Source organism: Microcaecilia unicolor, chromosome 3, assembly GCF_901765095.1.
Source record: "Microcaecilia unicolor chromosome 3, aMicUni1.1, whole genome shotgun sequence".
Lineage (NCBI taxonomy): Eukaryota > Metazoa > Chordata > Amphibia > Gymnophiona > Siphonopidae > Microcaecilia > Microcaecilia unicolor.
In genome coordinates, this window is record NC_044033.1 from 423,255,485 (window position 1) to 423,281,156 (window position 25,672).

General features: G+C 41.9%; 1 protein-coding gene across 3 annotated transcripts in view; it reads right to left on the reverse strand.

Annotated features, from left to right (window-relative positions):
• The window catches only part of VSNL1 (visinin like 1), a 244,651-nt gene that overhangs the window by 137,883 nt on the left and 81,096 nt on the right, over nt 1-25,672 (reverse strand). The gene's annotated exons all lie outside the window — the stretch shown is intronic.

A 25,672-nucleotide genomic window follows, 5' to 3' on the forward strand; every position in this document is an offset into this window, starting at 1 on the left:
ATACATTTTGTAAACGCTCTGGGAGGTTTCCATTCCTCATTCAATTCAACAATATAAAAAAATAAACACTTTCTTTTAGCAGCTGGCATTCTGACCCTGACATGCAGGAGAACAGCATAAAATAAATGAAAGATGAGCTATGTATTGTACCATTTTTTTAGTCCATTGCCAGCAGCTCAGATTTGTCATGATCTTGCAATTTCCACTTGCTTCATTGGCCAGGAAATTGAATTAGAGGTTTCAGGAGTGTCCTGAGTTGGAATCTTGCCTTGTGCGACTTACCCTCTAACACTCCTGCCCCCGTACTACTCTGAGGCCACTGCAGGGGAGAGAATGGTCAGACATCCCTGTGTGGCTGCACTGCTCACTCAGGCCTTGGGTTGGCCCTGGTTTGGAGTTTCCAGCTTGTTCTGAATTGAGAGTAGGGGGAGCTGGGTGGGCAGAGGGCTGGGATTCAGCACTGTGAGCTTTCATTTATGAATGCCCAGCAAGTTCCCTTTCTGTTTACATCTAGAACTTCTGATTTTAAGTTGTAACCACATTGGGGGGGGGGGGGGGGGGGATTTTGCTTATACCTTTTTCAATTGTAGTTCAAGGTGAGTTACATTCAGGTACAGTTGGTATTTACCTGTTCCCAAAAGGTTTAAAAACTAAGGGGCAGATGCAGAAAGATTGTTATAGCTGTGTGCCAATAGCTTAGTATGTGGCTTTGAATTCAAGTTGAGCACACAGTTTTTGCTCGTTGATGTGGTAAACATATGGTACACAAATTGGACCCACGCAAATCAGGAAGAGCATACCACACATTTGTGCACAAGGTTGCACACTGAAGGCAGCTAGTGTACATGTCTGAATGAAAAAAAAAAAACCCAAAAAACTATTGGCTCACATTTGGCTGGGATGCTAGTCTGTGCCTAACATTCTTGTCTGATGCAAATATTTATGTGCAGAATAACATTCCAGCACTTATGCAGATTGTGCAGCAATATAAATTTTTGCTGCTCAGACTTGTGTGAAATTATAGCTTCAGTGAGCATAAAATCATCACTTCCCCATTTTCTCTCCCTTTTTTTTTTCATTCAGACATGTACAGCACTAGCTGCCTTCAGCTATGCTCTTCATGGTTCCTCAGATGGTATGGGCCTTATTGCAGTTGAGGGGTTTGCATGTTCCTGCGAAGCAGAGAGCTATGTGGGCGATAGTGTAGCTACTAGCAGGGTCTCCCAAGCCAGACAAGTCTCTGCAGAGGAGCTAGACAAACACATACCCCTCTCAGTGGTATGGCAGCACTGAGTTGTATCAGCCCCCTCATAAGTAGCAATTCTGAGTGGTATCAAGCTGAAGGGATCCTTCAACTGGCAGCCATGAGATCAATGGTTTCATGGACCTGGCCTTGAGGGATGAAATGCAGTAAAGATCTACACAGTGTCTGTCACCTTCTGCCTTCTACACCAGATAAGCAGTACGGCAGTGCCACACAAACTAAGTGGTTGTCTGGAGAACCTTTTGGAGAAAGAACTGGCAACCTACCCTGATATTCTTCCAAAATATTCTATGGCTCAACAGTTCACCGATGTTTCCAATATGGTACTGGAAAGTGGGACCCCCCAGGCCAGAAGGTACTCAAAGTTCAACAGGGGAAGAGCAAGGACATCAGCCTGGCAACCAGATGTAGATTGGTCAGTGCAATCATCTTCCCAATAGAAACACATGTCTGTGAATCTTGGATGCTGAGAAAGTCAGACAGGTGAAAAATTGATGCATTTGAAGTTCTGGGGACAACTGTTATGCATCTTATGGACAGCCAAAATAACAAACCAAGCAGTTCTGAACGTATCAAACCAAAAATCTTGCTGGAGGCCAAGGTAGCAAAACAAAAGCTCTCCTATTTTGGTCACATCATGCAAAGCAAATCCCTTGAAAAAGACATCATGCTTGGAATTGTTACTGGTAAAAGAAAAAGAGGCCACCCAAGAATTCACTGGATAGATACTATCTAGGAAAATACTGGAATGAACATAGTAGAACTGAAAGAAGCTGTGAAAGATCGGAGGGCATGGCAAACACTGATCCACACAGTGACCGACAGCCATACTCGACCGATCGGATAAGGAAGGAAGAAGGCTCTTCATGGAGGCCACAAAAAAGTCGGCAAGTCCTATATGCTCAAAGAAGAAAGAACAGGCATTAAATCATCACATGCACTACAGTAGAAAAACAATCTACACCTCCTTAAATGTGGTATTAAAAACTACTGTAACAGACCAAATAGTTATTGGGTTATTGCCATTGATTGGGTCAGTGCTGGGGCTGGTGGTTGGGAGGCGGGGATAGTGCTGGGCAGACTTACACGGTCTGTGCCCTGAAAAGGACAGGTACAAATCAATGTAAGGTATACACAAAAAGTAGCACATATGAGTTTATCTTGTTGGGAAGACTGGATGGACCATGCAGGTCTTTTTCTGCCGTCATCTACTATGTTACTATGATTTTAATAGACTTTGTGCTGGTGTCTAACACACACCATTGCACAGGGTTATTTTCTACACAAAACCCTTTTCTGTATTGTGCACCCAGAAGATTGTGCCCAGATACAGCATTATCCTGGCACCGATATTTGCAAAATCTTTCTGTACAGGCCTTTAAGTTTGTACCCGAGACAGTGGAGAGTTAAATGACTTACCCAAGATCACCAGGAGCCACAGGGGGATTTGAAGAAGGCTTCCCTGATTCTCGGCCCACCACTCTAATCATTAGGCTACTTCTCCACTTTTGTTGGTACAAAAATAACTTTAAAATAGGAATTTATTGGATAAACACTGGAAAAATACAACTTCCCCGTATACTCACACCCCTCCCTTGCATATCTTAGATTCTCCACGCCTGTTTTTGTGCCTTTTCTATACCAAGGACAGAGGCATAGCCAGAAGCTGATTTGGGGAGGGGGGAGGAACAAGCATTTCCTCTCAGGCCCAGATGCATCAACCAAACGTAAAAAAATCAAAATCGTAAAAGTACTTAGCGAATTGAAAAAAACGAAAAATGCATTAAAAAAACAGCTCAGAAATGTTTGGTGCGGTATTGAAAAGTACAAGGTATCATACATCCGTAATACCCGTCGGTAAAAGGCCCCTAAAGCATGCGCAGAGCAGCCAAGCGTTATGCTGGCTGCTCTGCGCATGCCACTGTCAAAACAAAAAAAAGCAAACACATGGCTCCCAAAATAAAAACAAAACTCAAAAAAGGACCGGGAGGGGGCAAAGGCGCTCGTCAGGAGCGTCCTGTTTGAACGGCCTTGCCCCCCCCACCCCGTCCGAGGTCGCCGCTGCTGCCCGCATTATAAATTTAAAAAGCAAAACAAAGAAATCCTTACTTTAGAAGCCACGGCCGGCCCCCCTCCATTCCTCTGTACTCTTCTGTCAACCCCACAGCTCCGCCTCCTGACTTACACCCTCCGCCCTGTGCCCCGCCTCCTCCGCGGGTCCTCGCCGCCATTCCCCCCCTCCCTCTTACCGGGCCCGTGCAGCGCCTCTCACCTCTATGTGAAGGCGCTGCACGGGCAAGAAGATCAGCTGACGCCTCTGTCTTCCATTCTTCCTTCGCGTCTCTCTCCTTTTGGGCCCGCCCCCGTCTGACATTGGTTACTCCTGATGAGCGCCTTTGCCCCCTCCCGGTCCTTTATTTTTTAACTTCTGGATTGCTTGCAAAGGAAGCGGGGAGCAGCGGCGACCTGGGGCGTCAATAAAGGATGCCCCTGGCGCGTGTTTTCACCCCCTTGTTCTTTTTTTTTTTTAGTTCTACATTAGAGTTTTTAGCTGGAGAGCCCTAACGAGAGGTACAGACCTCTCGTTAGATTTCTCGGCGTTTTCCTTCGTTAAACCAATCGGAAAACGTTAGTGCATGTCATTTCAAAAGGGTTTCTACACTAACTGTTCATCTGCATTCCATTTTCATTAGCTGCTACGGTCCTCGAAAAATGGGCCTTAGTACATGAAACGGTTGGCAATTTCTTCGATAAAGGGTGGTTAAAGGGTTGTTAAAGTTTTGTGCATCTGGGCCTCAGTCCCCCCCACCCCCACTCATACCTTTGCTGGCGGGGATGCTCAGGCCCTGCCAGCTGAAGTTTCACCGTCACCCATCGGAACTCTGCCCTGCCCTTGCAGTTTGAGAAGCAGGCAGGCTCCTCCAGCCTCTGACATCAGCACTTCTGTGCATTCTCAGTTCAAATACATCAGCCACTAGAGCGCCCTGCCAACTTTCAGCTGCTGGGGCAAAATGGGCAGAACTCGGCAGGGAAACTCTTCGGCTTGAGCACCCCCACCAGCCGTGTAAGCCTGAAGTTGGAGGAGGGAGGCTCAGGCCCCCACAGTGGCTCTGACCCCTCCCGTGGCAGCTCTGCCCTCCCCCACCCATGGCTACTTCACTGCCAAGGACTCCTCTGCTGTACAAATATACTTATTTGATTCCACTGAAAAAGGAACTAAGCAACAGTGCCTGTACCCTAACACCTTAGAAGGGAAGCCTTATTTATATCCTCTTCCAAGTCCTTTAACCATTTCAGCAACAGTCCTCAGCCAGGGGCCACATACTAGAGTTCCTGGAATTCTGCTTAGAGACCTAAGCTCAGACCATTAGATGTCATTGTTCTTTGATGGGGTACGGACTCCCTTCCCTACCCCATAAGCTGTTAGCACCATCTTTACAATTTTCAACTCCAGCTGGTCCAGGGAGCAGAGTCTTGGTTTGGGAATCAAACTTCTCATAAAGGAAACTGCCACAGACGTTTTCAGCTAATGTTTATAGTAAGACTTTCTAGTTGAAAATCATTATCTTTGGTGAGATGGGGGTAGCAATGACTGGTCAGCACAGTTTTCAGTTTTTAGAGGATGGAGTGAAGGCCAATGGAAGATGACAGTTATTTGCAACTGTTTTTCATTTTTCTGGTGAGGTGATGGTGGAAGGTATGAAATTCTGCAAACTTGTCTTTTTCTTTTGGTTCTGTTCCCTTACCTTCCTTTATAATGATTCTTGTTGTAATTTTACATTTTACACTAACTGTGCATTCATCTTTCTATATGTGCCAACTCAACAAACCCTTTACAATCCCTCAGAATTATAGTCCGGTTTCTAAATAAGTGATAAATATTCCAGTGACTTTATGGAGAAGGCCTGGCCCAAATGCCAAATATGCCTTACAGCTAAATAATGGGAATCACTGAGCACCTGCTGATGAGGCAAAGATTTGTAATCAGGGACAAATAATGAGACTGAAGGTACACCTCTGCCAACTGACTCAACAAATCGAAATCTATTCTCTTCTATAATGTTTCACTCATTCTTGTAATGGCCACTACAAACGCTGTTGTAGGAATGTTTCCTATAAATCATTAAACAATCATATTGATCTATCTGAAATGAGAAAGAAAAATTATTTAGCATAAACCTTTAACATAGGCATGTGAAATCACTGCTGTTCAGTCCCCTAGCCCAGTACTGCAAAAGCTAAATGATCACAGGCACTTCGTAAAAATAAAAGGCAGCAACAGCAGTTATCGATATAAATCACTTATATTCCCAGAGAAGTAATTCTATTGTTTACCTATACACTTTAAGGCTTTCAAGGTTTCCCCTTTATTTTAATGCACAGGTCATGGAAGAAAAGTTAACTTAGATTATTCTTTTAAGCCCATAGAGTCTCACATAGACATATAATTGCATTAAGTAAATCAAGGTGTTAGTTGAAATTCAATTATTAAATATTAAAATAAAGACAAGTGCATTATAATAAATATTAATTTACTATTCTACCTTTAAAAGATAGTTTAAAATATTTTGAAACCTTGAGCTCAATCATGAGCATAGCTACAAGTCTACTTGAGCAGACCTGGGCCCATTCACTTTCAGATCAGCTCACCCAGCAGTGGTGTGCATCTTCGGTGTAGCTGGAAGGTATCCCCAAGTCTCATCTGCAGAAGACATCCTCTGTCAGAGCACTGTGGCAGCAGCTGGACACATGGCTGCTGACTACTACTGGTATCTGTGCATACTTAAGTTCATATGCAAGAAGCACACTTGGGGTGCCAGAATCAGGATTTGAGAACATGCATGCCGACAGCCACAATGTTCTGAAAGCCAGGGTGTTCTGATGGAGGTTGTCTTCATCTGGTGGGGCACTGGGGTCATAAGAATAAGAACATAAACACATAAGAACATAATCATTACCATACTGGGACAGATCGAAGGTCCATCAAGCCCAGTATCCTGTTTCTAACAGTGGCCAATCCAGGTTACAAGTACCTGACAAGATCCCAGAACAGTAAAACTGATTTTATGCTGCTTAACCTAGAATGTGCAGTGGATTTTCCCCAAGTCCATCTAAAAATGGCTTATGGACTTTTCTTTTAGGAAATTATCCAAACCTTTTTTAAACCCTGCTAAACTAACTGCTTTTACCACATTCTCTGACAACGTTTTATTCCATAGTGTGCTGACACTGCAAGTACGAAGTACCATGCCACACTATGTACTGTTATTTGAATATTTTTACTGCTGCAATTATCTATTGCCTATGATTGACTTGTTCCTGCTGTATACCGCCTTGAGCGAAATTCTTCAAAAAGACAGGAAATAAATCCTAATAAATAAACCATTGCTCAATGCGAATGAGTTAAATCATAGAGGTCATTTTCACTGTGGATATACATATTAAGGATAATTCTATAACAAAGTGCCCCTTTGCATGCATATATGCACAAAAAATACCACTTATGTATGTAAGTGCCCTAAGTGCTGTACAGTAAGTTACATGTGTCCTTGCTGCATTTACATGCACTCAGTTATGCCATCTCTAAGGTTGGTATAACTATGGGTGCCTAAATGTAGGGAAAGGGAAGGGAAATGGGACTTGATACACTGCCTTTCTGAGGTTTCTGCAACTACATTCAAAGTGGTTTACATATATTCAGGTACTTATTTTGTACCAGGGGCAATGGAGGGTTAAGTGACTTGCCCAGAGTCACAAGGAACTGCAGTGGGAATTGAACTCAGTTCCCCAGGATCAAAGTCCACTGCACTAACCACTAGGCTACTCCTCCAGGGTGCACCAATGCTGGGTTATGCTAGTATTCTATAAAGGAATCCAGGCACCCAGATGTCGTTATAAAACACATGCTTTCTGCGCAAAATCAGGATATCTACATACAGGCGCCCACTTACAGAATTGCCCCCATTGTCCCCAAGTAATTTAGTCTAATTGTTTTCATCATCCAGAACTAACTATTTTAACATTGATCTATAAGTGTGTCTGATTGCAACACCTCTCAGGTTACCTGTATCATCCTGTGCCCTTGTAAGTTACTATATATTGGACATACTGTACTACTCATCCAGTCAAGCTCAGAATTGAGGAACAATTGAGCAGGATTCAATGTGGGATGGATGAGACTGCTCTTGTATCCCACTGGCGACAAACAGTGTGATCCTTGCAACGTTTAGAGGACAGCCAGCGAGAAAGGTTTTCAGGATATCCACAAAGAATACGCATACAAACATAGGAATTATGCATTAAAATTTGCAGAAAGATGTGTGCTTAACTTTGAACCATGTAGAGAATGCATCACCTTCTGCTCACTTAAGTTTTCACTGAAGCATACAATTTATCATAGCTACATAAACATTTGCACTAAACTGTAAGCTTTAACTGTGACAAAACAAATCTACATCCAGCATAAAATCTGATCTACATTTCCTGGCTATAAGGAAAATTAAAAAAAAAAAAAAAGAACACTTACATCTTCAGCTAATCAGGGTTCACCTTTATTCCAAAAGTACCCCTCCCCCCTCCTTTGGTGCTCAATACACCTCGTATCATTTTTGTACTGAAGTACTTCTCATTCTTTATGTATGACCATTCTACCCAGCGTTCTTGCTTCAAATCTGTACTCAGTGCATTTAAACCTGATTATGTATTCTTCTACATACAGTATATCCTATCTTTTATGTAATCCATCTTGTACTTTGCTAAGAAAAGGCAGAGTATCAAATGAACATGAATACTTGTCCAAGACGACTGCAGTTTCACAACTTACATTACTGAGCAAACAAAACTATATAATCCAGGATATTTTATGCCCTTTTCACTATGCTAAGATTCCATTATGAATAAGTATTTGGAATAATAAATATACCTTTATCTATGAGTTTCAGGATATTGAATTCATAACACTGCTTTGTCTAAAATTCATAACAATATTTAGCATCTACCAGGCATTTTGGGAATAAATAAGCACCCGCCCCACACACATTCCAAAGTTATAGTAAGTATGCAATAGCAAAACAGCACTTTCTCAAATAACTCAATTCCTAGTTATGAAAGCGCAGCAGTGCAACTATTATACCCGCCCATACAAGTCCTACTGAGCAAACGGAGTTCGCCAGACTGTTATAGATCTCTTACTCATTAACTAAAGACTAATGCATGTGGTGACTGACTATCCACTCTCGCTGCATGCTTTGGGATCCCCTGTAAAGGGATCCCAAAGATAGGAGTTGAAATGATGCAAACTAAGCTAGTATTCTGTACAGGGCTATACAGGGCACCTGATTGGAATGACCTTTACAGAATACTAGCTTAGTACACATTTTGGAGTAGCTTCTATATATGGTGCCTAAAACCTTATCACCTTCCTTGCACCTACTGTTACTCTATTTTCCACTCTGTATATATTCCCGGAGTTGGTACTCTCCTCTCCGGAACCTGTAAGCCACATTGAGCCTACTGCTATGCGGGAAAATGTGGGATACAAATGTAATAAATAAATAAACATTACGCACTGAAAAGAAATATGCCTAGGTGTATTCTCTAAAGTACGCCTATATTTTATAGAATAGGCTTAAATTTCTGCACGGTATATAGAATACGCCAAGCGCCTCTCTAGGCAACCAAATTTAGTTGTGGCCATTTACGCCTTGTTTTACTTGACGTAAATCCTGACACCTAAATTAGGCACAGAGTGGGTGTATTCTATAAAGACGTGCATAGATTTTGGAAATGCCCATACCCCGCCCATGGCTACACGCCCTTTCAACTATGTGACTTAGAATTTAAGTGCACCATGTTACAGAATACATTTAGCGAGTTCTGTGAGTAAACCTTAATGCCAATTAGTACTGATAATTGCTTGTTAACATCCAATTGACAGTGCTGATTAGCTAGTTAAGCAATTAAGTTACATGCATTGTTAAGAATACACTTTAATTTCTGCATTAAAAATTAAGGCACGATATATAGTATCCCGGGGTTTATGCCTAATATTGAGTGCAAACATTTACACCTGCCACAGGTTCATTGGTACTGCAGAAGAGATTATGTGGGAGTGATTGCTGCTTTAAAGTATGGTACCCTTGATATTAATCATGATTTACAAAAGTTGAAGATGGGGGTTATTTAATGCCCGTTCAATACGTAACAAGGGTGTAGTAATTCTTTATAGAACACGTTTAACTTTTAAACCCAAAGATTCTGATTCTTCAGAATTTGCTGGCCATATTAGTACTTGAAAATAAGGATATTGCATTTTGTTTGCTGTATTGTCCACCTGAAAAATTATTGTGCAATTCTTTCTTTTAGAATTTTGTTTCCTCATTGGAAATAGATTTGGATAAAGTATGTATTTTAGGTGATTTTAATGTACCTTTTGATTTTCCTTTCAGCTTGTCCGTCCTCAAAAGCAAGTTTGGTTTAATGTTTTGCATGACTACTCTTAAGCAGGACACAGTTTGGATTTGGTATTTCTATCTACCAAACTGTTTAAGTCACTGCTTTCTACTCCTAGTATTCAAGATTTAGGGTGGTCAGATCATTTTCAGATCACTTTTGAGTTGCAAATTGGGGACACTCATGTCCCAGCTTTAGAGCCAGCAGAACTGATGGTGAGACCACAATTTGAGTTACAAGATTTGAAGGATTTGTGGGGACCCAAGTTGACTTCTGCAAGTGATTGAGAAGTGGATGAAATGTTCGATCAGTGGACTAATTCTTTGACCAAGGCATTAGATGTCATTGCTCCTTAGAAAGTGGTTGAGATTAGGCAACCTAAGGCATTACGTCCTTGATATACTAGACCTTTGAAAGAACAGAGGCAGGAATTGAGAGTGATGGAGTGTAAATGGAAGAAAACATGGGATACTGAGGTTTATGATTTTCTTCAGTTGAAATTGTCTGAATATAATGTGTCATGTGATAAAGCTAAGAAGCTATACGATCATGAAAAAATTAAGAGCGCTTTAAACATGACATTTTTGGTGAATGGTGTGAATGAGGATGTGGATTCCAGGTTGTCACCTGATGAATATAGTAAATGGTTGTGTGAGAAAGTGAGTACTGATGGATTGCAGCATGATAATATGGAAGTGGACTTTGAGACTGTAGGGGAGGTGGCTTCTAGTGTTTTATGACGCTTTGACTTGGTGAGTGAAGACAGTGTTACCTTGGTTATTAAAAAGATAACTCCAACCAAAGCGTGTGTTGATCTGTGTTCATCAGCATCGATTCATTCTCTCATTGATGTAGTGGCATTGCCTCTGACTATGATTGTTAATAAATTATTTGAAGAAGGTAGATTGCCGAATTCTTTGAAACAAGAAACGGTGAAGCCAGTGCTTAAGAAGATGGCAACCAATTACACCAAACAATTATAGATCTATCTCTGTGTTACCATTTGTGGCAAAGTTTATTGAAAAAGTGGTGCTGGATCAAATTTCAAAATTTGAGAACAGACATCTTTTAGATGAATTTCAGTATGGTTTTAAGAAGAATCACAGTGTTGCTTTTGCTCTCAGTGGTGAATGAGCTGAGACTGGGCATGGATCAGAATGTTTCTTATTGTTTGGTTATGTTGGATGTTATTTCTGCCTTGGTTCACTTTCTGAACAATTTCTGATCTAATGAGGGGTCCTCATAGGGTTTGGCCCTTTCTGCCTTACTTTTTAATGTTTCTAACATCATTGGGTACAGTATTTAGAGAACTAAATATCTCCTTTCTGAATATCAGCGTTTAGCCTGCTTTAGGCTATTTAACAGGAAGAAACGGCTCCTGACCGATTAAACCAAAACTGAATACTGGGCGGTTAGTGGCTAAATATTGCTATTAAACATATAATTGGTGACTTCACTTCTGCCCCACCTAATGCTAGTCCCTTCTAATATAGATAAAATTTGACTGTTCAGTGAGTTAAGCGGACTGATTTAATCCACATACTGTCTGAATATACACACATAAATGAGTTATTCATTTACCATCTGCCAGCGGCAGCTAAGGAAGAAAACAGAATGTTAGGAATTATTAGGAAAGAAACGGAAAACAAAAATGAGAATGTTATAATGTCTTTGTATCGCTCCATGGTGCGACCGTACCTCGAATACTGTGTGCAATTCTGGTCACTGCATCTCAAAAAAGATATAGTGGAATTAGACAATGTACAGAGAAGGGCGACAAAAATGATAAAGGGGATGGGACAACTTCCCTATGAGGAAAAGCTAAAGTGGCTAGGACTAGCTTGGAAAAGAGACGACTGAGGAGAGATATTAGATTGTAAGCTCTTTGAGCAGGGACTGTCTTTCTTCTATGTTTGTGCAGCACTGCGTACGCCTTGTAGCGTTATAGAAATGCTAAATAGTAGTAGTAGTAGATATGATATAAACCTGTAAAATACTGGAGTGGAACGGGTAGAGGTGAATTGTTTGTTTACCCTTTCCAAAAATACTAGGACTAAGGGGCACACAATGAAGCTACTAAGTAGTAAATTTAAAACAAACTGGAGAAAATATTTCTTCACTTAATCCACTAATTAAACTCTAGAATTTGTTGCCAGAGAATGTGATAAAAGCAGTTAGCATGGCAGGTTTAAAAAAGGTTTGGATAATTTTCTAAAAGAAAAAGTCTTTATGTTTCAACATTTTTATTGACCAACCGATACAGAAATAAAATTTTGCACATATGAATCTACATAGCCAATTGTCGTCTGTGATCATTATCAGCATCCAACATTATTTCCCCCCCCTTTTTTCCCACCCTCCTCCCCCCACCCCTCCCTCCCTCTTCTTTCCAATGATACTATCCATTTGTTTACTCCTTCACCCCTCTCTCCCCGATCTCCCTCCTGGCTTGTATTCTGATAGCCCTGAGAGATCCCTTCCTTCCCCCCCCCCCCCCCGCTGTCTTTTGACTACAGAATATGTGTGATCAGAATTATCTTTAACCTTCAGGGTGTCGCATTGTGCCAATTAAGTAGTAAACTACGTCCTCTAGGGCTTAATGCCTCCAAATAAGGGCCCCATATCTGTTTAAAATTTGCATATCTCTTCGGGGAGCCCCTAGCCTCCCGTGCTTCCCATGTTGCTAAAAGGTGTACCTGATTTCTCCAGTGCCAGTAAGCCGGCGACTCCAGAGCCGTCCAATACTGCAGAACAGTCTTCCGCGCCACCAAGCTAAGCTTACGGCATAAGGTACGTGCCCCCGCTGAATGTGTCCTGAAGGCCCTTTTTGTGTCCAATACATAGTGATCCCAAGTTCCCGTTACTGATGAACCTAGCATTCGGGACAAGAATCTCTCAACCTGTGTCCAGAAAGCCCTTACCCCTGGACATGCCCAAAATGCATGGAACAATGTATGCGGGGTTTGACTACATTTAATGCAACTCGCTCCTTGCGGGGAGCCTATATGTGACAACTGTTGCCCTGACATATATGCCCGCATGATTGTCCGATAGCCACACTCACGTAACCTTTCATCTGACGTAAGGGTTGCTATTCCTTTCAGCATGGTTCCCCCTTCCCAACCCACCAGGGTTCTCCCTGCCTCCTGTTCCCATCTACCTTTTATAACTTCATAATTCTTTACAGGAGGTCCCCGACGGGTCAATGCTTTATGAAGTGCCGACACTGACAGGCCTGTTGCTTCTGTTTCTTGAAAAAAGTCCCTTACTTTTTGCCCCAAACCCTGTCTCAGCATAGGTTGATCTAAAGCAGATATATAGTGTTTAATTTGGACATACGCGAACTTATTCCCCCAAGAAACTCCTACTCGTCTCTGCAATTCTTCATAACCTATTAGGTCTCCCTCTCTCCCCAGGAGGTGTTCCAGTTTCCTAATACCCTCTCTTTCCCATTTTATAAATACTGGATTATCCGTGCCTGACTGGAAAGTCGGATTCCCCCCTTAAAGAAAAAGTCTTTATTAAGATGGACTTTGGGAAAATCCACTGATTATTTTCTAGGATAAGCAACATAAAATTTGTTTTACTCTTTTGGGGTCTTGCCAGGTACTTGTGACCTGGATTGCCCACTGCTGGAAACAGGATACTGGTATTTTTTTTTATTACATTTGTAACCCGTGCTTTCCCACTCATGGCAGGCTCAATGCGGCTAACATATTATATACAGGTACTTATTTGTACCTGGGGCAATGGAGGGTTAAGTGACTTGCCCAGAGTCACAAGGAGCTGCCTGTGCCTGCAGTGGGAATCGAATCTAGTTCCCCAGGACCAAAGTCCACCACTCTAACCACTAGGCCACTCCTCCACTATAGGAACATTTATGTTCTTATGAATATCAAGCCCATTATTTAACAGGTTTATTTATTTAACAAGTACTAAATGACATTACTCTCCCAAATTTCCATGCAATCTCTAGACTAGAAGACAAAGCAATTAGAAGGTCTCACTAGACAAGGCCTCTATTCTGCACATTTTTTGATGTGCATGATTAATTACATATGTATAGACCTCTCAGGGACAGACTAATATAAATCTCTCACAAGGTGACCCAAATACATTTTCTAAAAGCATAAGAACCAAAACACTACTGGCCAAATATCTCAAGGAATTTTGCAGAATTGAACTTTAACAGAGTTGCTTGGATATGTAATGCAATGGGTTGCTCCCATAGTTACTCTGCTCCTAGCTACTTCAATACAATTTCTATGACTATTATGAAAAAGAAAAAAAGATTTAGAGAACCACTAACACAGTAAACTATTGTATCTTTATTTTTGGATCATGTTTAGACTACTCTCTGGCTCCTGGCTAGGAGACTCATTTTTAACAAGCACATTTTAAAGTTAAACAGATCACATCATTCTAAAACAATCCTTATTAAAAATTATTGATTACTATTGAGACACTGTCTCTCACAGATCCTGAGAGCTCAATTTATGAATGAAATACACCAACATGAGATGATTTGTCCTGTACAAACAGCTCAATATGCCTTCATAGAGCATATAATTAAATGTCAACATTGCAGTGGTAACCTTTACAGAAGGATAAGCTGTTCTTTAACGATAGACGTAATTAGCACAAAGGGGCTCTTATTCCTCATTTATTTCTCCTCCAATGTTCCTCATGGTGCGTCAGATTAGTTGAAGAGTACAAGAACATATTCAATGGTGTTTTAGGAAGAATTGTATGATTTATTGTTAACAATTTACTTCTATTGGACTATGGGTAGTAGTAAGCAGTAAAAAAGTCTTTTTTTCACTAGAAGCTGATTATTTCATGTATGTTGTCAAGGCATGTGAAGAAACTGAGACCCTAAATGTTCTTACATGGACACCTGACAAGTCCACTGATACAGGCAGTAGCCAATACGTAGCTAGAGTTACTAATATGCACTAACACTGTTGGTGCACATTAACAACAACAAGGTCCCACTGTATAAAATGGGACCTGCAGTAAAAGAAGGCATTTTAAATTTTTTATTTATTTATTACATTTGTACCCCGTGCTTTCCCACACATGGCAGGCTCAATACGGCTTACATAGTAACAATAAAAAGAATTACAAGTAGTAAGAAGAATATACAATTTGTAGTAAACGTAATATTAATGAGGTAACATAGGAGGAATTAGGTGTAGAAGGAAATGGGCGTTAGGAGGTAGGCGTAGGAAGACGGAGAGGAATAGATGGAGGTAACTTACATTAGTAGCTCTAGCCACGGCTGCCGAGAGGGAGTGGGGCAAGATTCCCCCTGGCCTGCTCTTCAAGGGGGGCTCTGCGCCAGGGTCTCTCTCCTGCTCCTGACGGGACCCAGGTGATCACGTTAATGCAATCATCCGGGTCCCGACAGGAGACTTCAGTGCCGGGCACCCCTTAGAGGCTGGGGAGGAGCAGATACAGGATTTGAAATTGGGTTCGGCTTCGGGGCCTCTGGTTTGGATGGTGGAGGTCCCCAAGACCCGCCAGCAGAAGCCTTCCTCCAGTGCTGTTCTCTGTCACATTGCCTGCCCTGTGGCTGTTCCTCTTACATCGTGCATGCTCGGTTTTGATGAAATTGAGCATGCGTGATGTGAGGGGGAAGCAGCCGTAGGACAGGCAGTGCGGTGGAGAACAGCGTGGGAGGAAGGCTTCTGCTAATGGGGCTTAGGGACTCCCACCAGCCAAGGTATAAGGAGTTGCAGCGGGGGGGGGGGGGGGGGTAGGGAGGTGGGGCAAAATGTCGTCGTTCCCCAATTTTTGAAGTCTGGCTATGTGGCGTCCTGGGGGGGGGGGGGGGGGGGGGGAAGCATTAACAGCAGTCCTGCCCCGGGTCTGGCTCCGTCTCTCGGCGACTGGCTCTAGCTGTAATCAGGACCAGCATTAGGTGGTGGCTAACCCCAAGTCTGATTCAAGCTGAAAGAGGCATAGCCTGCAGGTGGACTTCAGGGCTCTCTCCCTAGTTACTGCTCTGGACTATTCTATATCTAACACCACCCCTGGCTGAAATTTTCCTAAGTATTCAGCGCTCACCCTTTTTCCCAGGCTTTACTGTCCTGTCTCAAAACATACCCAATTCCTCTTATGACACGGGCTGTTTGGTAATGAGTGATCGTCATCCTTCTGATAGTAATAATTTGATACATATTATCCTACATTAACAGTAACAAGTGCTGCAGTAAAATACTCCTGATATATAGGCATGGCAACATAATAGAAGCATACAAATATAGATTGTAACTACACGGTGATCCATTTTCCCTCCTGCTGCAATACCGCATGCTCTCCTTGATCTCAGAGTTTTACCCTCATTAGGAGCCCTCTGTGCTAGTCAGATGCATTTCCAGGTTCTAATACTGTTTTTATTCCTTGTACAAAAATACTTGCTTATGTTACTCCCAAGACTTGTCCTTTCAGCCTCAGATGACGACTGTAGTTCCAGAATGTTCTTTTCTATAGGAACATTTTTACCTTATGTGCACTATTTTTTACACAGTAACATACAGTAACTCAGAAAAAGATCTGAAAGAACCATCCAGTCTTCCCAATAAAGCAGCCAGAGCCGCACTCGCCACTCTGTGTAGGTTACACACCTTCAAAACTGAGCATTGGCCTCATAACCAGGGCTCTTAGCAGTTTCTTACCTCGCCTATCACATATAGGCAGTTCTATATATAATGCTGAAATATCACAACAGCATTGTCAATAGTCTGAAGAGTGGTTTTATTATTATGTCCTCAGCATAGTCACATTCACTATGATAACAATTAAACCAACAATCTAACCATATTGCTAGTAAACAATATTTTACTCTCTAATTTCAATCTTACGATGCCTTCCCCTCCCCCTCACACTATAGATAAATATCTAAAAGTTTTCTCTCTCTCATATTCCTATTCCATCATCTTCTGTAGGGTATCCATGTTATAATCTTTGAGACTCAAGTCATAAAGTATATGTTACAGAGTATGTTGGTCCCCTACATACTCCAATGGCAAAACTTCTCATTGGTGTACACTCCATCTACTACCATCCTCTGTTACTTATAAATTAACAAGCTTCTTACCCATTATCACTTAGAACCCGTCCATGGACAGTTCATCTAGATTAATCAGACATTTGAGTAGGCCATAGTTTCTTTTATCTAGGGAAGGAAACAAACAGATCCTGCGTATCAAGTGTCCCTTTCTGCATAAACCTGGGTTATACTGTAGAGGCAGGCAAGCCAAGACTCCTTCATTTCAGATTTCCTTGAGGGGAATTTAGTCACTTTGGTCTATTTTAAACATGGAGGAGTGGCCAAGTGGTTAGAACACCGGTCTTGAAATCCAGAAGTGGCTGGTTCAAATCCCACTGCTGCTCCTTGTGATCTTGAGCAAGTCACGTAACCCTCCATTGCCTCAGGTACAAACTTAGATTGTGAGCCCTCCTGGGACAGAGAAATATCCAGTGTACCTGAATGTAACTCACCTTGAGCTACTACTGAAAAAGGTGTGAGCAAAATCTAAATTAAATTATAAAAATTTAGTGTGGATTATGGCAAAATAAAGGCGTAAATCACCCCTTACAGAATAATTACTAGTCGTAAAGTATATACCATGACATACACATACTTTGTTGGCGGGTGTGCACAGAGGTGGAGTTTGGGTGGATCGCACAAATACACACATAGCTTAAAAATTACAAGAGCTGGTATAAATGCCAACACCCATTTCTGCTAGTATTATTATAAAGAAAACTAGGCACCTTCTTAAAGTATCAGTTTATTCGTCTGATTTTACTTCTATTGATTAACCCATAAAGTGAACTAACATGGCAGACCTCTTTTCTTAGGTGCCCTATTATAAAATAATTACTCTCAAAGTTATCTATAGCTTTGTGGCTTTCCTTACTATGTTCTCACTGCTACCAGTGCTGGGATCAGATTAATTATATTACCATATACAGAGGGGCGATAACAGCACTTCCTCCTCCTATTCTGCTTTCTGCTGATCAGGATTCACTATTAGCTGGCGTTTTAAGCATTCTTAAGTGGTCTCCACATAATCAGTCTCTTATGTTATCTGCCTTTTAGAGATCTAGTGATAATACTGCTCTCAGCCATTGCTTTGGACATTATCTTTCCCTGGGGGTTGCCAAGTCTCCCTAAAGGGACAAAACAGTTTTCCATTATGTGCTTCAAGCTTCAGTACTTAAATTGTATATTATATTTTCTGATAACAGTAAAATGATTATTTAACGTAATTACTTGATGTTTCTTCAATGCAACATTTTGTAATTAAGTAAGCCATAAAACCTGAGATACCAATTTTTGGCTCTGCCATGTAACACTGATAGAGTTATTATCTGTGCATAGTTCATATTCCCCAGAGAAACTTGAAAGAGATAAACAGTCACACAAAGCTGGCTCTTGTAACAGCACGATAACAATCATGAAATGTTATGGTAGCATTATATAATTTTTGCTCAGTTTATAAACATATTTAACTAAAGTACTTTTTTATTTGAAAAGGGAAGTGTCCTGATTTATTCTAAACTAATTTACTATACTTTGTGCCATTTTGTAAAGATGCCATTTTGTAAAAATTAGTTCTGACCATATAATTTTCTTTCCTTTTGTGCAACAGATCAATCCAGGATAAGTGGGTTGTGCCTGCCTACCAGCAGGTGGAGATAGAGGACAGAGTTGACTGTGCCTTAAGCCCCAGTCAGTGTAATCTCTCAGTATTCCAATAACAAAGTAGTGTGAAAGGAGCAAAACCAGATAGTAGCTCTGCCTGAAGAGGTCTCCTTCCTCTGCCTCCAGAATAGAGAGATCGGGGTTAGTGGGAATCCCATGGGACTCCTGCAGGGATCTCCTCCAGGTCTACGGGATTCCTATGGGGATCCCCTCCAGGTCTGTGGGGATCCTGCGAGGATGGACGCAGGGCCTGTGGGTTCCTACGGACGTGTAGTGCCAGGCCAGCCTACCTATCCTTTGATTGTGCCATTGTAACTATAAGCACAAAAAAAATTAATGGATGTGGTTGATAGCATTGAAATCCCCATAAGCACTGAAAGGGGAAGTTATCGACATGGGCTACTGTTAAGTTGGGTTATTTTAGCACAGGGATGGGCGGGGATAGAAGAGATTACTTGCTGGGATGGGAGGGGATAGAGGAGATTCCAGTGGGAATGGGCAGGGATGGGTTAGATCCAGAGGGGATGGGCAGGGACAGGTAAAATTTCTGTCCTCATGCAACTCTCTACTCCAGAATCATGGAGAATATCCAAGCAATAAACTAGAACAGCGAAAGCCACATCTAAATAAAGAAGTCTGGGGAACAAAAAACAAACTACACCAAACTAGCAGAAATGTTTCAAGGGAGGGCTCCTGGATTGATCTTTTGCACTAAAGAAAAGAAAATTATCTGATAAGCACTAATTTTTCCTTCCTTAGCTTGGCAACTGATCAATCCAGGATTAATGGCTGATGCAATGAGCACCAAAAACAGTCTTGAGCGTAGTATCCTTCAGAGAAACACTACAAAGTGGCACAAAAGGAGCCCCCTGAAGACTTTTCAGGACCAAATAAAGATCCCATGAGAACAGATAAGCCGGAGCGGCAGTTACAAACTATTATTTTATATTGTAAACCGTTTAGATTTCTTTGTGAACATTTTGCTGTATATAAAATAAATTCAACTTGAACTATTAACTCTTCTCAAGAACCAGATCACATCTGGATGAGATGCCAATGAAGAATTGTTCACACTCCCCCTGTAACAGGCCAAGGCCGCCACCTGGACCTTCAACAAAATCTCTCATGTATTTTTGGCAGTATATAAATTGCTGGTATTTTAGATTATTGAGTATTTAAATCTCATGCTCTTTCCAGGTAATAAATGCACTGTTTACTGCTTCTGACGACAAAACATAGATGTCATACTGAATTGCTACTGTAGAACTCCCCATCCAACACTTACATAACTAGATGGGTCAGATAGTTGTCTCTGAACTTCTGCCTCATAATCACATGTACTCATAATTACCACTGCTGCTCCTTTATACGCTCTCTTAATGACAAGAGTCATCTCAAACTGTCCTAAGGCTTGCCACTCAAGCACATGTCAAATTAAACCTTCCCTAGTAGATCCAAGTTCTTATTCCATCATATCTTTCATCACCAAATTTTTTAAATGTCTGCTGTTCTATATCTAAAGGACCCAGTGGCATCTATGAATATTTATTTTTAACCACTGATCTGTCTACATATAATTCCTTATCAGAGAAAAGCAATTTCTCTAAACTGGAAGGGATCATACTCATAACCTTGGACAACAGAAAAATCTTTAGAAAGCAAGGAAAGCTGTGAATCTGAGAGAACGTTATTTGATAAATCCCCAACTGAACAGAGCTCCTTAATGATATGGTGACCGTTTCATACATCGTGTAGAGGGAAATATTTTAAAAAATATTTGATGTCCTGACGTTATTAAGGCCATTTGAACTGAATTGGGAGGACATTATATGTGAGATTACATTGTAGAGAACAATGTTTCTGTGACTGCTCAGGACGGAAAGGTGCATTGTACTCCCTGTCAAATCTTCATAGATTTATTTATTTGCTGCACTTGTATCCCACATTTTTCCACCTATTTTCAGGCTCAATGTGGCTTACAAAAATGTTACAACAACATATACACATTATAGAATAAGAATTTCAGAATACAGATACAGATAGGTGCATAAGAATATCATAGCAATCATATTAACGGAATAATAATTTTACAATTGTTACAAATAAGAGTGCATAAGTAAATCATGTAGGATTGGAAGTGGATTGATAGATAAACATAACATAATGATATCAGGACAAGATATAATATTCAGTCATGAGGATGTAATTAAGATGAACAAATAGGAGGGTTCCATAATATTTGTAATTGGAATAATTTGGGAGTCAGATCGTTATGGGGAATCTTTTTTGTACGTCTTTATGAATATGTAAGCCTTTAGTAATTTTCGGAAGGTTGTCAAGTCGTGTGTATTTTATTTTAATTACAAATATTTGTGATGCCCCCTTGGGAAAAAACATTCTGCATATGTTATCAAGTGTCTCTGCAATAAAATCTATGTGAGGAAAACCACATGGCAGTTGCACAGTTGGTTGGCAGTGCATAAATACAGTCTGAATAAAGCTAAATTGGAAGTACCATTAGTTCTTCATTGCATAGAATAAGAACATACTTTCTATCCACTTATTGAACCAGATAGAGGAGGTCTGAATATCACCACAAACCAGTTAAGTGCCAGCCCCTCCCAAGCTCTACTCCGAACCACCCCAGCACTAACAAGACAATGCTTAAGTGCTGCTGAATATTGTCAATGGCCAACTCAGTGGTGTTTAATTAGGCAGTAACCTTCTCTTGCCCAGTTAAGCCTTTCTGAATATCGGGCCCTATAATATTTCATTTGTGTGTCTCTCTCTTGCTAGCTTGTCCTTGTACAGTTTGTTTATTCTCACTTCCTTCTAGCCACATCCCTTCCTATCTCATCTTTTTCTCTTTTCTTTCTCCCTTTCATCTCTTTTCTCTCCATCATGCCCCCCCCCCTCAACACTTTTCCTCTCATGCCTTCTAAGTCCTCTCCTTTTCCAGTCTCAAAGCAGCAATTCTGTATCTCTTTCAGAACTTCTTCACTCTTCTTTTGTCCGCTTTAACTGCTCTTCTTCCATTCCCCCCATCAGAGCTTCTGTCCCCTCTTAGCCTGTATCTACTCCTTTCCCATAGCTCCACTTCTAGCCATGTAACTGGGCCTTTCTTCCCCTTACAGCAATTTTCTGCCTCCTCCAGCTCTTCACTGTAGCATTCTTTCTCCTAAGCAGGAGCCCCTTTCAATTCCCTGCACCCCTTTCAGGCATGTCTATTTTTATTCCAGCATTTCTCTACAGCTGCAAAGGGGACCCAATTTTTGAGAGGGAGATTTTAGTACACACACCCAGCCCAGACCTGCCCACTCTGCCCAGGCTAGCCCCACCTACTCTACCTCCTGGCTCCACCCCCTACCACACCTCAATCTCACAGCCATTACAGAAAACACCTTATTTACACTGGTGACAACTACTACTACTAATCATCATTTCTATAGTGCTACCAGGCATACACAGCACTGTACATATTGGAGCTGGATAAGCACTATAAATAACTGTTTCCCCCATTCTTCCTGGCATCTCCCTCTCACAACTCTTCTTTTAACTTAGGTTCCCTATCAGTCACTTTCTTTGGCTTACAATGTAGAACAAGACTGTAAATATTACCCCAGGACATAATAGCATAAATATATCTACTACTGGGAAATTAGAACAAGCTGGACTGCTACAGATCCCTACACAGGAACTACATGCTTAGCAGAATCCTTCACCTCAGTCACACGTACAGATCCTCATCCAATGCAGAGCACTCGATCATAAGTTAGACGTTTTCATTTCAGTTTTTTTCTACGGAAGCCAGAATCTATCAGCAGTGCAGTACCAGCAAATGAGAAACAAAAGTGCATTTCCATCTGTACGTTACAATATGCTGACAGTTTAGTTCACAAAAATTTAATATATCTTTTTTTCTTTTCTATCTTTGTTGTCTTGGCATTTTATTTTTCTAACCGTGTTTCTTCCAGTCCTCTTTTCTACTTTCCTTGTGTGTTTCTTCTCCTAAATTTTTTTTTGTCAGCATCTCCTTTGCATCTCCTCTCTTCCTGACTTCCTATTGTCCACTACCGCTTTCTTTCCTTTCCCAGACTATTCTTCCTTTGTCTTTCACTCATTCCCTAATTCCCCATTTCCATCCTCTGTACTCATCCCCTCCCAAGCCCTCATTTCTCAGATTCATTTTCTCACCAGCCCCAGCTCCTTCTCTATAACTCAACCCAGGGGCGGCCTAACACAATCTGCTACCTGAGGCATGGATAAGATGCCACCCTGCCCCGCCCAACCACAGTCTGGCATCTCTCCCCTTCCCTCCTCAACCCTCTTCCCCACGTTTACCTTCTTTTTTTCTTTTCCAAAAGGTGGCAGCAATTCCCATAGGCTGCCTTGTCACTGGCACCAGCCTCTTTGCTCTACTGCATCCTGCCTCTGAGGAAACTGAAAATTACGTCAAAGGCAGGCCGCAGTAGGGAGAAGAGGCCAATGCTGGCAGAAGGCAGCCTATAGGAATCACTGCCACTGCAACTACCACCTTCTGGAAAAGAAATAAAAAGGTAAATGTGGGGAAGAGAGTTGGAGGGAAGTGGGGAGATAACACCACATGGACAGTGCCTCATGAGGCCCTACCTCAGTTGGCCTAATGGTAGGGCTGCCACTGACTCAACCCTTCCTGAAATCTGGATCATCTTTTCTTCCTCTTACCCCTACCCAGCTTTCTATGTCTCCTCTTCAGTCCCATTTCCATATTCTCTATACCCTTCACAGTCCCATCACTGCTTCCTAAGCCCCCAAACCTCTAATTGTTCACACCCCCCCCCCCCCCCGGATATACTTTTCCCCTTCTCTCCCTCTCACTAGCGGCTCTTCTCCCCGGTCCCTCTCTCCCACCCACTACAGGTTTGTCCCTCTCTTTAAAAATGCTTCTTTCCTCTGTTCACATTCTCCCTAATTCCTTTCTCCCAGTAGAGACTATCCACCCTCTTTCCCCCATTCTCATCCCATCCACTTTCTCTCATTCTCACCCCCATTCACCTATGATGTTTATTAACCCCATTCTCACCCCACACCTCCCCATAGTACTTTTACCTTCATTCTTGTCTCCATTTATCTACCTGATGCTTTTCTCCCCATTCTCACCCTCGTTTCACCTCCATGATGCTTTTTGCCCCACCCACCCAATGCTCTTTCAACCATTCTCCATCCCTCTGATTGACTAGCAATAGTACCTAGCCACTAAAGGGGTTCTCCTCACTCCCTTCCCTTCCCCAATTCTTTGAAGCACCAACATGCAGCCTCCCCCTTCATCAGAAGAAGAAGACGCATTAATAAGGATGTGATCTCCTGCTGCCACGGGACCAGTCTTGCAGTAAGAGCTTTTATCAAGAGACTGGTCTCACAGCAGCAGGAGACAATGTCTTATTAATGCATCTCCTGCTACAGATGGAGGGGTAAGTTCCTGCGCGGGAGTTTTTTGCTACCCATCGGGAGTTTAGAAAATAACTTGTGAAAGCTGAATGCAGGAGACTTGGCAGATATGCATCTCTCAGTCTCTTTTCACTTTCTCATTCTCTCTCTGTTGCTCTTTCCCTCCTCAGTGGTGGCTGCAGGAAGTGTATCTATCCTAGATTGCTATAGCTCCGCCTTCCCACTGTAACCCACTGGTCAGGCATTCCATAGTCAGCCAATAAGCTACAAGGAAAGTGGGAGCACTAGATAACCGACAGAAACACTTCATTGTTGCCCTCCCCTACATACTTGCAACTTGGAGCTCTCAGTTTTCAATCTAGAAACGTGTGAAAGAGAATACTGGGGGGGGGGGGGGGGGTTATACACACACCCACATGGCTGGCACTTACGTCTGTATTAAATATAGAGACAGAAGATCCTCAAGTACCAAGAGACTAGAAAAACGTAAAATAATTACAATTTTATTTGGCACCACTAGTTTGATTACAAAGTTTCAATCATGTCTTGATATGTTATCTGAAAGGAAGGACATTGGCTGTAATGCAAGTACTATGAAAAACACTAGCAGTAAAATGGACTGAGATCATACCCAAAATACTCTGTCTTGAAAGTGAGGATCATTCTTGTCACATGTGCAAAACAATCCAATAAAAATATGGCACCTTCGTTCTGTAAGTATGTTATCACAGAATGAGCAAATCAGAGATGGGGTAAGGAAAGAGATGAAATGAAGGAGAATCCAGGACAGGGAGGGACGTTCAGATGATTTTGGAAGAAAGGGGAAATCAGACTAGGAGGAGAGATGTAGATGTCCCTACCCCTAATTAGGTTCTGCTACCTCTTACATCCCAAACCCCCCACCTGCATTTCTCTTTAACACCCCAGAATCATATGCCATCAGTCACGTTCATATACACACATACAAGGTCAACCTCCTTGAAATGTCCCCACTGACTTGCAAGTCTATTCTACCTTCGTAAGTCATTCCCCCAATCAACTAGCCTGGCCTTTCCCAGTCAGTCTGTCCCCAACATTCTCTCCTATCAGCCAGCTTACACTCACCATAGCCTGTAAACTAATCCTAGTCATCCAGTCCTGCTTGCCAGCCTCCGCAGCTACTCACCCCCTACCCCCAAGCACTGCTTGCCAGATCCTTGACTCTGCCTCCTCCTTATCCCCAGCAAGCATGCCAGCCTGGCTATCTCCCTCACCATCCCACTGCAAGCCATCCCTACCCATTCCCCCTCGCTGTCTCCTAAACAGCTAATGCTGACAGCACTGCACAGCACAGAGTTTGATCCACGTAGGTGCTTGCGGTCTCTGTCTTGATATATCAGCGTGAGATTACATCTTTTATTCTCACCCTGATCCTGTGAGATAGACTGCAAGCCTAGCAAAAGAATGAGAACCCCTATGCAGATCAATCTTAGAAAACCATCCTGTGCTGGTTATCAGCTATTTTGGGAGAGAGTAGGGGGAAAACTGGTGGGGCCAGGGTCCTGCTCGCCCACACCATTCTGACACCCACTGTCATCATTTCATGTTATCAATTACATTTCATAATGTCTCAGCTTCAGACCAGCAAGTCCTCAAACCTGTCTTAGGCAGCTCTCAGCCAGTCAGGTTTTAGGATATCCACAATGAATATAAATGAGAAAAAGGTGAATGCAATGGAGGCAGTGCATACAACTCTATCTCCTGAAGACCTGGATTTGCTATTGTAGCTTTTGAAGTATGTTTCACAATGAATAAAAAGCTCTTCATAATAGCTG